Source organism: Melozone crissalis, unplaced genomic scaffold, assembly GCF_028551555.1.
Source record: "Melozone crissalis strain CALT ecotype California unplaced genomic scaffold, PUWL_Pcris_2 ptg000044l_1, whole genome shotgun sequence".
In the NCBI taxonomy this organism is placed as follows: domain Eukaryota; kingdom Metazoa; phylum Chordata; class Aves; order Passeriformes; family Passerellidae; genus Melozone; species Melozone crissalis.
In genome coordinates this window covers 5,612,069-5,625,336 of record NW_026535822.1, presented here as the reverse complement: position 1 = coordinate 5,625,336, position 13,268 = coordinate 5,612,069, and the positions used below count along the sequence as shown (strand labels likewise).

Sequence of the window (13,268 nt, the reverse complement as noted above, 5' to 3'; positions counted from 1 at the left end):
TCAATCTATGCACCTAAACTTCCACATACCTCTTACTAAATAACTAAGCATATTTCTAGATCTTTATCTAAGCATCTAAATTTAAGCATCTAAATGTAGGCGTCTAAATGTAGGCATCTAAATGTAACTCTATTAATGCATAAATGTAGATCTCAAAATCTAGAAATGTAACTAATTCTATCCCATCTAGAACAATAGAGATCAATTTAACTATATAAATGTATATATATGCACATATAAACACACCTCTGTAAATCTATAAATGTAACTATATGGATATAGAAAGAGAATTGTAGAAATCGATAATTCTATGTGTACACTAAGGGATTCCACCCGTCTGATGCTCACAGGCTCTCCCTCTGGTCCTTCTTCCCATGCAGGGCAGCCCTCCTGACAAGGCAGATCAGCTGGAAGTCTGGGAAGCAAAGGGAACACATGGTCAATATTGGCCTCTCTGCATTATTTGCCCTTTTGGAATTAACTGCCCTTCTATCAAAGTCTGTAAAAGATGGGCCGAAAGGCAAAATCTCACTTGGCAATTTGTAGCCTGCTCTTCAAAGAGCCAGACTCCTTCCAGAAGTTTATAACTTCTGAAGTTTTGAAGTATCCCAATACACTGAAAGCCCTCAGTGTATTGGGATACTTTCGCAGGGCCAAGGGCCCCCATGAGAGCTTGAAACACAGACAGACCCAGCTGCCACAAAGAAGCCCAGCCTGGTTCTTTCTCTGTGCTGACAGAGACACCTCAGCGATGAACAGCTGGGTGACAAATGACCAGGTAATATTCGCTGAGGCATTTATGTATTAGCTTATGGACGTTGTTAGTGATTATAAGTATTTAGAAATAGCATCAGTTAGAACTCTTTAAGCTGCTTGTAATATAATAGAATCTATCAGCTTAAGTTTGCACTGCATTGCTCATAGAAACAGTAGCGTAATGAATATAATATCTATGCATCACTTATGGAAACAATTGTGTGATGAACATATTGTGTTATAGACCCTAGCAAAACATAACGGGAAAAAAGGCTTGTGTGTAACTAAAATCAGTGTAAGGCTGTCCACTGACCAACCTGTCCAAGTGATAAAATAACCCTGACACAAACCAGAGCACCAGAGGACAATTAGAGAATATCATGTGAAATTTAATGAGAACCTACTAAAGCCTTATCAGAGGATGTGAAACAGCAGGAGACACAAGCAGAAATAAAATATGTTGACCTGATGCACAGGATGTCATGCAGTAAACCTGAGTGCGAAGCAGTCAAATTAAGGAGTTCCCAAAAGATCAGAAAATTCCGAAGAATGCTTGAAAAATTCATGAAACACATGAATATACTTGCCTCTCAGCAAAGTAACACCATAAAGCTAACACTGACACTTAGCACCAGGTGTTGTTTGGGTGTTAGCCCCGAGCACCACAGTGCTGCAAATATTGTCTTTTTTTATCCTATCAGTATTAAAATTTAATAATTCTAAGCGTGAATTCTGTTTCTCACAGCTGTGAAGGAAAGAGCTCCCTAACAGGACTGCAGGCAGCACCAGCTTTGCTCAAGGATGCAGACCCAAAGTGCTCTCTCTCACCTTTAGCTCTCACTAATTTTAAGGGGTGATTTCAGATTTTCGTTGAGCTCCTGGTTTTGTGACTAATGATTTCCTTGGCCTCAGAGCTTCTGCTGCTTGTATTTTTAATGTATCTCACTACAGCTATCAGCAGAGTGCCACTACATGGATTTAATGCTTGGAGACAAAAAGCTCAGATTTCTACACTGACCTTTTGCTGGGCTTTTCCTCTCTTGCTTCAAGAGTCACTCAGGGTTGCCTCCAGAGCACTGACATCCTGCAGCAAACTTATCCACGGACATCAGCACAAAATTGGGACACCTGGCTTGGTGACACAACTGCCACAAGGTCAGGTTTATTCCCTGCTCTCTTGCCCCAGCAGAGCACTCAGTGTCAGAGCCTCTGGAGAAGCGTGGAGGGCAGGGCTCAGGCAGGTTGTGCCCGTGCAGGATTTGAACTCAAGGCACCAGGAAGCACCAAGCCTGCAGACAGGAACTCAACCCTTCTCATCTCCCTTCTTGCCAGAGGCAGGCTCAGAGCAGCCATCTCACCCCTCTCTAAACCAGTGGGGGCTCTGTCCTTACCAAGCTCCTCGCGGTCCTGGGAATTGTTCCTGCGGCTCTCGGTGCCAGGCAAAGCTCCCTCTGCTGCAGCTCTGCCCACAGGCTCCCCTCCTGAAGACTCAGGGTCAACAATAATATTGCCCTTGAAAGAGAAACTGACAGGCAGAAAACCTTCCACCACTTACAAAAAACACCTGGTCCAACAACTCCATGGCTCACACACTTCATCCCTTCTTCCTAACAACAACTCTGGGACCCAAAGCCCTTCAACTGTCAGAAAAATTGACTTCTCAATCACAGTCCAAAAGCTGTCAGAGCTGACAGTGTTGAACATGGGGGTGACACTGAACACATGGAATGGCTGCTAAGCAGGAGTCCTGCCAGCTCCTGGCAAAGGGATGTGCTCCTTCTTCCACAGCCCTGAGCACAGCAGTCTCATCCAGGCTGCAGCTTGGCAGGGACAGCATGGGAACACACATCTCTTCCCACAGAGATGCCCAAGAGCAAAGGGAAAGAGCTCTGCAACATGGACAGCAAGACTGGCCAGTTTGCCCAGCTGAGGATTTCCCAGATGGAAACTGGACTGCAGGCAGCAGCTTACTGAGAGGACAAGAAAGCTGCAGCTGCAGCCCAGCCCCAGCCACGGCTCTGGGAGCGCCCACACGCACGGCAGGGCTCCCACAGCAGCAGCAGCTGCAGCCCAGCCCTTGCTTTGCCTTGGCTTTCCCACCCAAAAGAGGCACAGCCCACATCTGCTGCTGCAACAGAGGCACCTCTGGCATGCCCCTCCCTGCCCGGGACACTGGGCCTTCAGTGCCACTTCTCCAAACACTCTTCTCTTCTTTCCCATCAAACAAAGCCTCTTAGAACTTACAAAGCTTCCACTTCCTCACCACAAATGCTCCTGCATCAGGGGTTCTTCCCAGCACATAAGCAAAAGATACCGCGGGGTACGGAGGGCAGAGTTCTTGACCCTTTCCACTTCACGTACAAGCTTGCCAAGTGAAAATCATCCCTTATACGCCATATGTCAATACCATCTCCTCCTATTTTCGGTTCATCACTTTTCTGTCTCCGCCTTCCTCACCACCTTTACCACGCATGCGCCACCACTCGGTTTGGTGGTTGCACAAATCTTTGGGGGGTGTCACTGATGAAGGCCCTAGAGTCTTCTTCGTTGTCCTTAATTCACCTTTGGGTTACACATGCGCATCAAGCCAGTACGTAGCCAGTACAGCCAATGTAAGCCAAGACTAACGTATCACTCCATCTACATATCAAGGCAATAAATCCCTTAGAATTAGCATTTGTTGGGACCGAACCAGGTTCTTGCTCATTTTTAGCAACTGTACCTTCAGCTTCTTTCCTGTGGTCCTTGAGAACAGCTGGTGGGAAGGGAGATGGAGCCCCTCCTCTCCCTCTCTTCTTTGGCATTACAACTTTTTAACTATTTATTATTCTCAAATATTAATTACTCTATCAATATCAATTACTGTTTCAAATTTTATCAGCACGAATGATACCTATTTATCACAATAATGGAGCTCTGCGCATTGTGTTTTAAGGCTTACAAGCAGGTATAGTGTTTGAAAGAAGCAAGCAGTGTTTTAACAAAAGCTACGTGTGCTTATAGTGGTTGCACAGAACTACTGTCAATATGCTTTTGCTTTGTGTGAGTGGTCAAAAAACTTTTCAAGTCAGTTGTACCATTAAGTTCATTGCCTCCTGCCAGGGATGTGAGCTGCTGGCATCTTCCCACTGTAACAACCATGTCATGAGACTGATGCTGGAAAACAAACAGCTCGAGGCGCGTTCCTCAGCAGTCCCGTCCGTTTCGTGATTCGTACAGAGACCCGCGGCCAGCAATACTCAGCTGAGGACCAGAAGAGACCGGAATAGCCCGGGCACTGCAGCTTCACTGCAAGGCATCCGGCAGCCTTGAGGGTACAAAGCGAGCACAGGTCGGAGCTGCTCGTGTCCGGAGCGCGCCCGGAGCAGCTCTCCCAGGCCGCAGCCCCTCCCAGGCCCAGCTGCGGGCGCAGCCGGGGCCGCTCCGCCTGCGCGGGGCCGCTGCCGGGGCGCTGTGGCGGCTCCTCCCGCGGGGCGGAGCTGAGGCGGCCCCGGCGGCCCCGGCCCGGCCCCGCTGCGCTCCGAGCGCGGCCCCGGAGCGGCCCGGCCGAGGCGGCGAGGGACGGGCGGCGAGGGGCCGGGGGCATGGGGCGCTCCGGGAACCGGCGGACATCCCGGCAGAGGGGAGAGAGACGTGGCAGAGGGAGGAGTGAGCGGGAGAGGGGAGAGATGCTGGGAGGAGGGGGAAAATCCCAGGAGAGCGGGACGAGCCCGGGAGTAGGGGAGATCACGGGACGGGGGCGGGAGTGAGATCCGTGGCAAAGGGTGGGTAGCCTTCCAAGAGGGTAGAGGCGGGGAAACAGGAAAGAGCCCTGGGAGAGGGGGGAGATCCTGGAAGAGGGAGGAGTAATCGGGAGAAGGGCAGATCCAGGGAGACGAATAAAAGCACTGGCTACAGCCCAGGAAAGGAGGGAGCTTGGGACAAAGGGTAGCTCGGGAATGGGGAAAAGCCGAGAGAGGAGGCAGAACCCAGGAGACAGGGGACAACCTGTGAACGGGGGGAGATCCGGAGTAGAGTGGAGAGGGCCTGGGAAAGAGGGGAAAGACATGAGAGAAGAGAGCCCAGTGAGGGGAGTCCAGGAGCGGAGGCTCCTGCAGGCGGACTGGGAACCCGGGGAGCCCGGAATCACGGAGTCCTGCAGCCGGGCCGAGAACGGGCGCGGGTCAGTGCGGTTCGGGAGAGCGTGGCTGCGGGGCTGGCTCCGGAGGCGGAGGCGCGTGGAAAGCGCTGCTCGGCAGCCCCGGCGGCGCTGAGAGCACAGCCCTGCCCGGGGAGGCAGCGCCACGGGCGCCGCTCGGCTTCCCAGCCCGGCCACGGCACCGCTCGGCTTCGCCGCCGGATCCGCGGCAGCTCGGAGCATCGCTCCCTGCCCGGGCCCGAGGCTCACCTGCGCCAAGTGCACCAGCGCATCGCCTCTGCCTTTACAACCCAGAGCGAGCAGTGCCCGGCAGGGACTGCAGATCCCCATTGGTGGCAGAGAAAAAAGAGCAAGGAATCTTCCATGGGAGAACCTAGGCAATAGGATGGGGTGTCAGTGTCCAATCTGTTCAGATGCACTCACAATGGTACTATTGCTTTTGGCTCAGAACATGTAAAAGAAGTGGGCAGACACAAATCAGCAGCTGGTTGCAATATCCAGGGATCAGTTATCAGAAGAAAATGCTAGGCAACTGCTGGAATGCTTAATGGATGACTGATTACCCTTTGCCAAGTAATCTGGACTTGTTAGGGGCAGCATACTTATGTTTAAAAAATAACTCTAGAGATATTCTTAAGAAAATTTTGAAGAAAGGCTCATACACCCACATTTTAATGCAGTTGCTGTGGGTTTCATAAATGAAATCTGCTTTAATGTGTTGATGTTCCTAAAGATATGTGGGGGTTTTTTTTCACACATGCATGCATGCTAAATTTGAGAATCTAAGGTAAGGTCTTTTTATAGGGGATATGGAAGAGACAGGTCTTCAGCTAGCAATATGTCAGTGAGAGACAGCTGAGCGATGATTACTGAGAAGAAGAACAGCCCTGCAATAGAGGTGTGAGCTGCATTGCACAGCGCTTGCTGTGGGCCAGAGAGCACAAGCAGGCTGGCCTGGTGGGCCTGAATATTTCTGCCAAACACTCTGCATCTCACACCTTTGCTCGGGCTCAGTGCAGAAATGCAGGATTGCAGGCGCTTCCTCCCAGAGCTGCGTGAGGCTCTGGCTCCTGCAGATGTGCCCTGCCAAGCTGTCCCTGCCTCACACTGGCCTCGCTTCCCCTGGCACAAGAGCCGGCCTGAAGGAGGCTGCCCTGTGCTCTAGCCTGCTGAGCAGCCCGGCTCCCTGCCCCGGTGCCCAGAGTGCTGCACACACTGCTGACCTTTGCCAGGAGTTGCAGGGCAGCCGGCAGAAGAGGAGGAATCCTCAGGCAGCCCAGCGGCCCTCGGCTGCCCTTGGCCTTTCTCTGCTGCTGGGCACACTCCAGTGGGCCAATGCCTCCAGGCTGGGCTGTGCCCAGCACGGCTGCGCTTCCCCTCAGCAGCTGCCAGCTGCCACCTGGGCTCTGGGAGTGGAGGATTCGCCTGCTTCCAGGAACAGGCACCCAGGGCCCGGCTGCTGCCTCTTGCAGCTCCAAGGGCCTCCTTCCAGCCTGCCTCTGCCAGGGCTCAGCCTGCTCCGGCCTCTGCCGGGGCTCTGCTGGGGCTCCACCCCAGCCAAGGCCGGGCCCACTCTCACCTCCCAGGCGCTGACAGCTCTGCACCACAGGAGACCTTCCCGAGCACCCTCTCTGATCTTTCTGCTTTCTCACTTGAGCAAGGCTCTCCTCCAACCAAAGAGATTATTGCATTTCGGGATACAAATCCAAGTGGTAGGAGCCCCAATGTTCTCCAGTCACAGCTGAAGGCCTGCATCTGCTCAGAGTGTTGGGCTGCCTCATTCTTCTTTTGGTGTTGCCTTCAAATGCCATTGCCCTTTCTGCCTCAAATAGAAATACCAAAGCTGTCCAAAAACAGACCAGTGGACCAGATTCCAAAGTCAGTGTGCTCTGGAGAGGATGAATGAAGAACATCCTTTTTCCCCACTTTCACACCATGCCAAAGACACCGTGTCACTTTCCACCTTTAAGAAACAACAGACAATTCAGAAGCAATTCTTGAGCGTATTCGCAGAGTGAGAAGGAAGGGAGTCTTCAAGGTGAGTTGTGGTTTCAGAAACTGTATTCATTTCCAATCCTACTCTGCAGTCCTATTAGACAATCCTACTCTAACCCTAACCTTAACCTTAATCCTAATCCCAATCCCAATCCTAATCCTAATATTAATCCTAATCCTAATCCTAATCCTAATCTACAATCCTGCTGTAAACTGGTTGACGAATAAATGGTCTTGATGTGATTGTCACATTGTTGTCTCTCTCCTCTTCTTCACTGAAACAATCAGTGGCACCAGGCTGGACGCAGGCTCAGCAAATGTTACAAATGGATGCTGCCAAAAAGGGAAAAAAACCAAATCAACAAAAAATAATGGACCATGACTTTCCAAGCTCAGTGCTTCACAGGATTCCTCTGGCTTATAGAAGGATGCAGGAAGAGGACCAATGGGACCATCTACACCTCCATCTTTATGTGCCGGACATTGCCATCTCCGGGAAATGTGGCCCAGAATCCCACTCATCTATTTATCCAGGTGTCTTCATCTTGCTAGGATTTTTGCCCTGCCAGTGCCTTAGAAACGGTGCTTTCTGTCCTTGGAGTTTCTTCTTTTCAGGAATCTCTAAAGCCTCACACTGGTCCCTCTCTTTGAAAGACAGGCACTGTGCTGATTCCCACAGGGAGACAGAGCAGTGTCTACCTTTCCATGCCCTGCCCCTCGTGTGCTGGATGGCTCCTTCCTTCCCAGCAGGGCCAGCTCAGTGGCACTGGGCCCTGCAGTTCCCTCTTTGCCACACAACCCGGTAGTAACCCTGGCACAGTTCCCGTCTGCTTGAGCGTGCCAGGCAGCAGATGGGGCTGGGACAAGTCTCTCCCAGCTGTGCCTGTTTGCGTGGCAGAAACCTCTAAGGGTGGGCTGGGGGGCGCAAACCAGGGCCCCTCAGAGGCTCACAGTGAGCCCCCCACAGACCCCTCCTGCCCACGGCCAAATCTCTGACCCCTAGGCTGGGACTGGCTTCCTTGGGTTCCTGCACCACCATTTCATGTCTCTGTACCCTGCATTGCTCTACTTCAATTCTTTTGCCATTAGATAAAATTGAACACCCCACCAAATGACAAAAGAGGGCGACCAAACCAGCCAGAGGAGCTCCCTGACTCAGGAAATGCAGAGAGAGATGGAGTTACTCAGTTTTGTGAAGAACAGGCCCCAGGGAGACTTTATTGCCAATTTCCAAGACTTCAGAGTGGCTTTGAAGAAAGTGAGTGACATCTTTTTTAACAGGGCCACTTACAATAAGATGTGGGTAAATATTTTTAAACACAAATAGGATCTAATCAGAACTTGTTTACTCAGAGCATGGTGCAACCCTGGCACAGGTTGCCCCAAGAGGTTGTAGGTGCCCCATCCCTGCAAGCATTCCGGTTCCAGTGGGAAAGGGCTCTGAGCAACCTGATCTCTTTAAAGATGTCCCTGCTCATTGCAGGACACTTGCACCAGAGGACCTTTACAGGGCCCTGCCAGCCCAGCCCAGTCTAGGATTCCTCACCATTTTCATTTGAAGAGCACCAAGAGTGGAGGTGAGGAGGAAGGGGGCTCATGTGATGCCTTGGACTTGAGTGGAGGAGGAGCCCATCCCTCAGAGCCTGTTTCACCTGCAGCCCCTTCACATTTTACCTGCAGGAGCTCCCTGGCAGACCAGCGCTGCTCCTCGTCTCTCTGCAGGCAGCAGCTCAGGAAGTCACGCAGGCAAGGCGAGAATCGGTTGGGCTGCTGCAGCCGTGGGGTCCCTACTGTGGCTATCAGTTGTGTAGCCTGGAGAAAAAGGAGACACCAGGCTCCACTTGCTGCTTTCACATCTCTAAGTGCTCTCCCACCTCCCTTAGTTTAACCTCTGTTCTTCAGTGGCAGTTTCTGCCCTGGCAGAGACCCAGAGATCATTTTCCTTTACCAACCAAACACCCAAACCCTGATGCAGCCACAGCTTTTCCACCATCCCGCAGATCTTGCCTTGGCAGCTGATTTCATTGGCTGACCTAGTTAGTGGGAACTACATCAGCAAAAGCACATTTGCTTCTCTGAGGATTCACACCAGCTTGAGAGGCTTTTTGGAAGAGGGACTGTGCCATACAAACTAATTTCAAGGCTTAGTACATGAAAGGCATGTCTGCAGTGCTTGTTGGTCCTTAAGCGCACATGCCCTAGAACAAAACTCATCATACTTTTTGTGCTTTTCTTGAAAACAATGGTCATTGGAAGGAAAGAAAGGGAATCCATCAATTAATCCCCAGGTAAGAAAATCAACATTTGCAATCTCATCTTCAACAGAGACACATTTAGATGCCTGCACAAATGTATTGGGATAAAAATTCCTTCTTGGGCACAAAGGAGCCACCTGCAGCTCTGTCTCTCAGCAGTCTGAAAATTGCAGGTTCCCATTTTGCAGCAAAAGAAAAATTGTCATGGTCAGAAGAAGGAGAGGTGCCATCCCTATGGCCACCCTCTGCTCACTTGGCTGCTCAAGTCAATGCATTAATGGTAGGCCCATGCCAGAAAGAGCCAGGAAACAAAGGGGAGGCTTTGGCAGCCTGTCCGCATCACCAGGCTCTGGCTTGGTGACACAGAGAATGTGCCTTTGGCTAGGAGAGAAACACGGTGACTGAGTGTTTCAGCAGCACTGTACAAGAAGCAGAAGAGACTCAGTGGCCTTTACACTCTCATGCCCAGGTTTCAGGCATGTTTCCCAGTGAGAAGAAACTGTACAGGGAGTTAGGCTCATCTCTAAAGACCACAGTTTTAGAAACTTTGTTGGGTTTGTGTTGCCTTCCTTCATTTCTGGAAAGATAACAGCAGTTGTCAGATGCTTCTTTTCTGCTATTAAGGCCATCTCCACAGCCAAAGGACTGGAAGCACTTAAAAGCCAAAGGAAAGTGTTGCCTGAGAATAGAGTTTGTTTGGAGTTTGTTTGCATGTGGTAAGGCTTGAGTTCCCCCACTGCTGCAACCACAACTACAGCAGATGCTGATGTGTTGCAGGCACATTTTTAGGAGGGGTCCTTGGTGGAAGCAGTTCAGGCAGATGGCAATGGGCTTTTGTCCAATGGCACGCAGGACAAGGGACAGGTGAGAAAGAGAGTGGGATCAGTGAGTATTTGCTCCTTACCGTGATGGGACTTTGGTTCCAGTAGGGAGGTTCTTGCTCTATCATTTCAATCCCCACAATTCCAAAAGACCATATGTCCACTTTGGGACCATATGGTTGACCTGTCAGCACTTCGGGTGCCAGCCACCAAGGAGTCCCGACTACCGAGCACCGTCTGCTCTGCTGAGGGCTGAGCTGAGTAGAGAGGCCAAAATCACCTGAGGAGAAAGCAAAACACTGTTTCTATTTGAATTCTGTGCAATTAGGAAAGCAAGCCAAAGAATTCCCCAGTAGAAGTGTTTGAAAATGTGCTGTTGAATCTCCTGGCATTGGCGACTTTTAAACTCCCCCCATTTTTTACACTGTCTCCAGCAGTGTCTTTTGTTCTTTGGAAGCTTTAGACTTGTAACTCCCTCCCTCGGGAAGGGACACACACAGAGCAAGGCCACTCCTGACTGCTTGTTCCTTCTCCTATCCCTGTGCACGTTGCAACTGTGCCCTCAGCTCACAGCGGGTGTCCCTGCGCTGCCACCAGCACCATTTTGGGGAGCTGGCTGTCACTCAAAGCAGCCCCACACCCACATCCCTGGAATGCTGCTCCTGACCAAGAATACACTGACCCAGCTTGACAGAACCATCGGTTTTGAGAAGGATGTTATCACTCTTCACATCTCTATGGATCACATGGTTTGTGTGAAGAAAACACAGTCCTTGCAGGCACTGAGAGAGAAAACAGAAAGAGGAGGGCAAAAATGAGTGATGTGATTTCATCCCACAAGAAAGGCAACAAAGAATCCAAAAGATTCCCTCTCCAGGGGAATGGGCAGTAATGGCAGAACACAGTGCCACTGAGAGGAAGTGCTTGCTGCTCCAACACTTGCAGAGCAGGACCTTTCTGAGGAAAGGCATGTCAGCTTCTGAAAGAGCAACAGCACCTGCTGTTGTAGACTGTCCCCTGCAAACCAGCCAGGATGACTGCTGCTGCAGTGCATGTGCTCAGAAGCAAAGAGCCTTTTGGCTGCACTCCTGTCCTTGTATGCTGAGGCCTGAGGGAAACGAGTCTCTCTCTTTTTTCTTTGCTGATCATTTCAAATCAAGCCACCAGCACCTTTGCTTTCACAGGCAAGGAATGCAGTGAAGACAGACTCCAGGCAAACATTTAGAGAGGCAAGGTGGAGAACAGCAAGTAAAAAGACATGAGCCAGAGCGAGAATACAACAGCAGGAGAGAAGAGTACTGGCACTGAGTACAGGGAGTGCAGGGGCACTGGCAGGCCTTTCACTTGAGATGCTTTTACTTGCCCATAGCATAGCAGCAACACAGAACCAAAGCTTGGCACAGGAAATCACTGCAGGTCTGAGCCCCTGTTTCCCAGACAATCCTGCCCAAGCCCTTGGAAACACAGATGGGATTGCTGACCTCCCGACTGATGGCTGCTGCCTCATCTTCATACAGGGAGGTCGTGCTGAGGATATCGTTCAGGGTGCCTCCGTCCATGTACTCCAGCACCAGCCAGAGTTCCTCACCCACAAGGTAGCTGAAAGAAGGAAACAAGGCCGTGGAGATGAGCATGCATGGCTACGTTGATTTCTGCTTCCAGGTTTCTTATTTCCAGATGCCTTTGTGACAAGGACAGAATCATAGCAATAGACATTCCCTCTTGGCTGTGCATTGTTTGCAATCTGTGCAGTCTCAAGGAGACAGGCACAGCTGTGAAAAAGGAGATGTCTTAGATGGCTAACAAGTGAAAAATGCAGTTTAGAAACAGCCCAGATAAAAAACCTGTCAGGCATGGTGTTTCTGGAAAGAAGCACCTAGTCTTCCTGGCATGCCCAGCAATGGCAAAGAGTGGCAACAATCCAAGGGAAATCCATTTTAGGACGGTTCATCAGCACTTCAGAAACTTGAAAAAATCAATCCCAAATAAATGTGGAGGCAGTAAACTTCGAGGCTGATGACTAAGGAAGATACAGCTGATCCAGGTTTTGAATAATTTTGGAATAATTTTCAAACTAGGTGTGCCAGGGAAGACTCATGCAGACAGGATGCACTCTCTTCTCATCCATTGGAGATGAGTAGAGAGATAGGAATAAATAAAAATTAACAGCTCTACTTTCTGCCACTGACCAAAGTGGGTTTTTAACCTCTCATGTTTGCTGTATGTAAATGCACACATGGGATAAGACCATAACCACTCACCTGTCTAAATAATTCACAACATTGGGACTCCTGTACCTCTTCATTATTTGGATTTCATTAACGCTTCGTTCCATCCTCCTCGGTCCTTGAATATCTATTTTCTTTATGGCCACCTAAAATGACATTGAAAATCAGTAACTTGAGCAGTTGGTGGCAAGAGACAACAACACACCTGGAGCAAGTGATTTTGCAATGACACAGCTGAGCTGTGCCAAACTGCCTGGTGATTAGGCACTGCAGTAATTAGGAACTGACATTCCAACAGCCCATTTCTCTGCTGCCTTGGGGGCACAGGATACGTGGGGCCACTGACATTATGCCTTGTCCACTTGGTAACAGTTGTGTCTCAACTATCACCCACAAACCTCTGACCACAATCTCTGCTGCTCTTTCTAGGATTCAGAAGAAGTAATTGTGAGAGTATGTCATAATTTTCCCTCATCTGCCTCATGATCATCCTTGGGAGACCACTGAAGAGAAGACCCCCCCCCCGTCTATATCTGGCTCTGAAGGAGAAAAGTCACACGCCACGGGCCCTGAGACCTGAAAGCTCAGTGTTAAGCTATTGTGTTCACAAGTGTGTTTGCTGTATGCTAAGAAGAGGGCATCATGCCCCATTTGCAACAATAGCAGCTCTGGAAGCTGTCCCACCTCTCGGCCTGGCTGGACTTCTCCTGAGTTTCAGGTGGTCTCCCACAGAACACCCTCACCTGTTTTACAACCACCATGACAGACAGACTGAGATGTAAGAAGATTCTCCATCAAGGACTGGGACTGAAACCCCCAGCCCAGGGGTGGTGTGTGGGGGAGGCAAGCTGACTGAAGCGAGATGTTTGCCTGCAGATTGTGACCACTGGAGCCAGAAAACAATGGCTCTCGCTTACTGCTAAGAACGTAGACTACCTGTTACATCTATCAAGCTCATTTACTGCTGAGAACATGGACTACCTGTAGTTATTTCAATACTTCTGTTCCCTATTGTGTCTGTTTCCCCCCGTCACAATTTTCAGTAATAAAAACCTCTGAGTTAGCTAGAGCCTTT

At 50.2% G+C, this 13,268-nt stretch overlaps 1 long non-coding RNA gene across 1 annotated transcript in view; it reads right to left on the bottom strand.

Moving 5' to 3' along the window:
• LOC128942829 (uncharacterized) overlaps positions 1–13,268 on the bottom strand; it is a 98,595-nt gene that overhangs the window by 21,967 nt on the left and 63,360 nt on the right. The window contains exon 2 of the long non-coding RNA XR_008483645.1: positions 3,164–3,208. This is a non-coding gene — a long non-coding RNA (uncharacterized LOC128942829). The remainder of the gene's footprint in view (positions 1–3,163; positions 3,209–13,268) is intronic.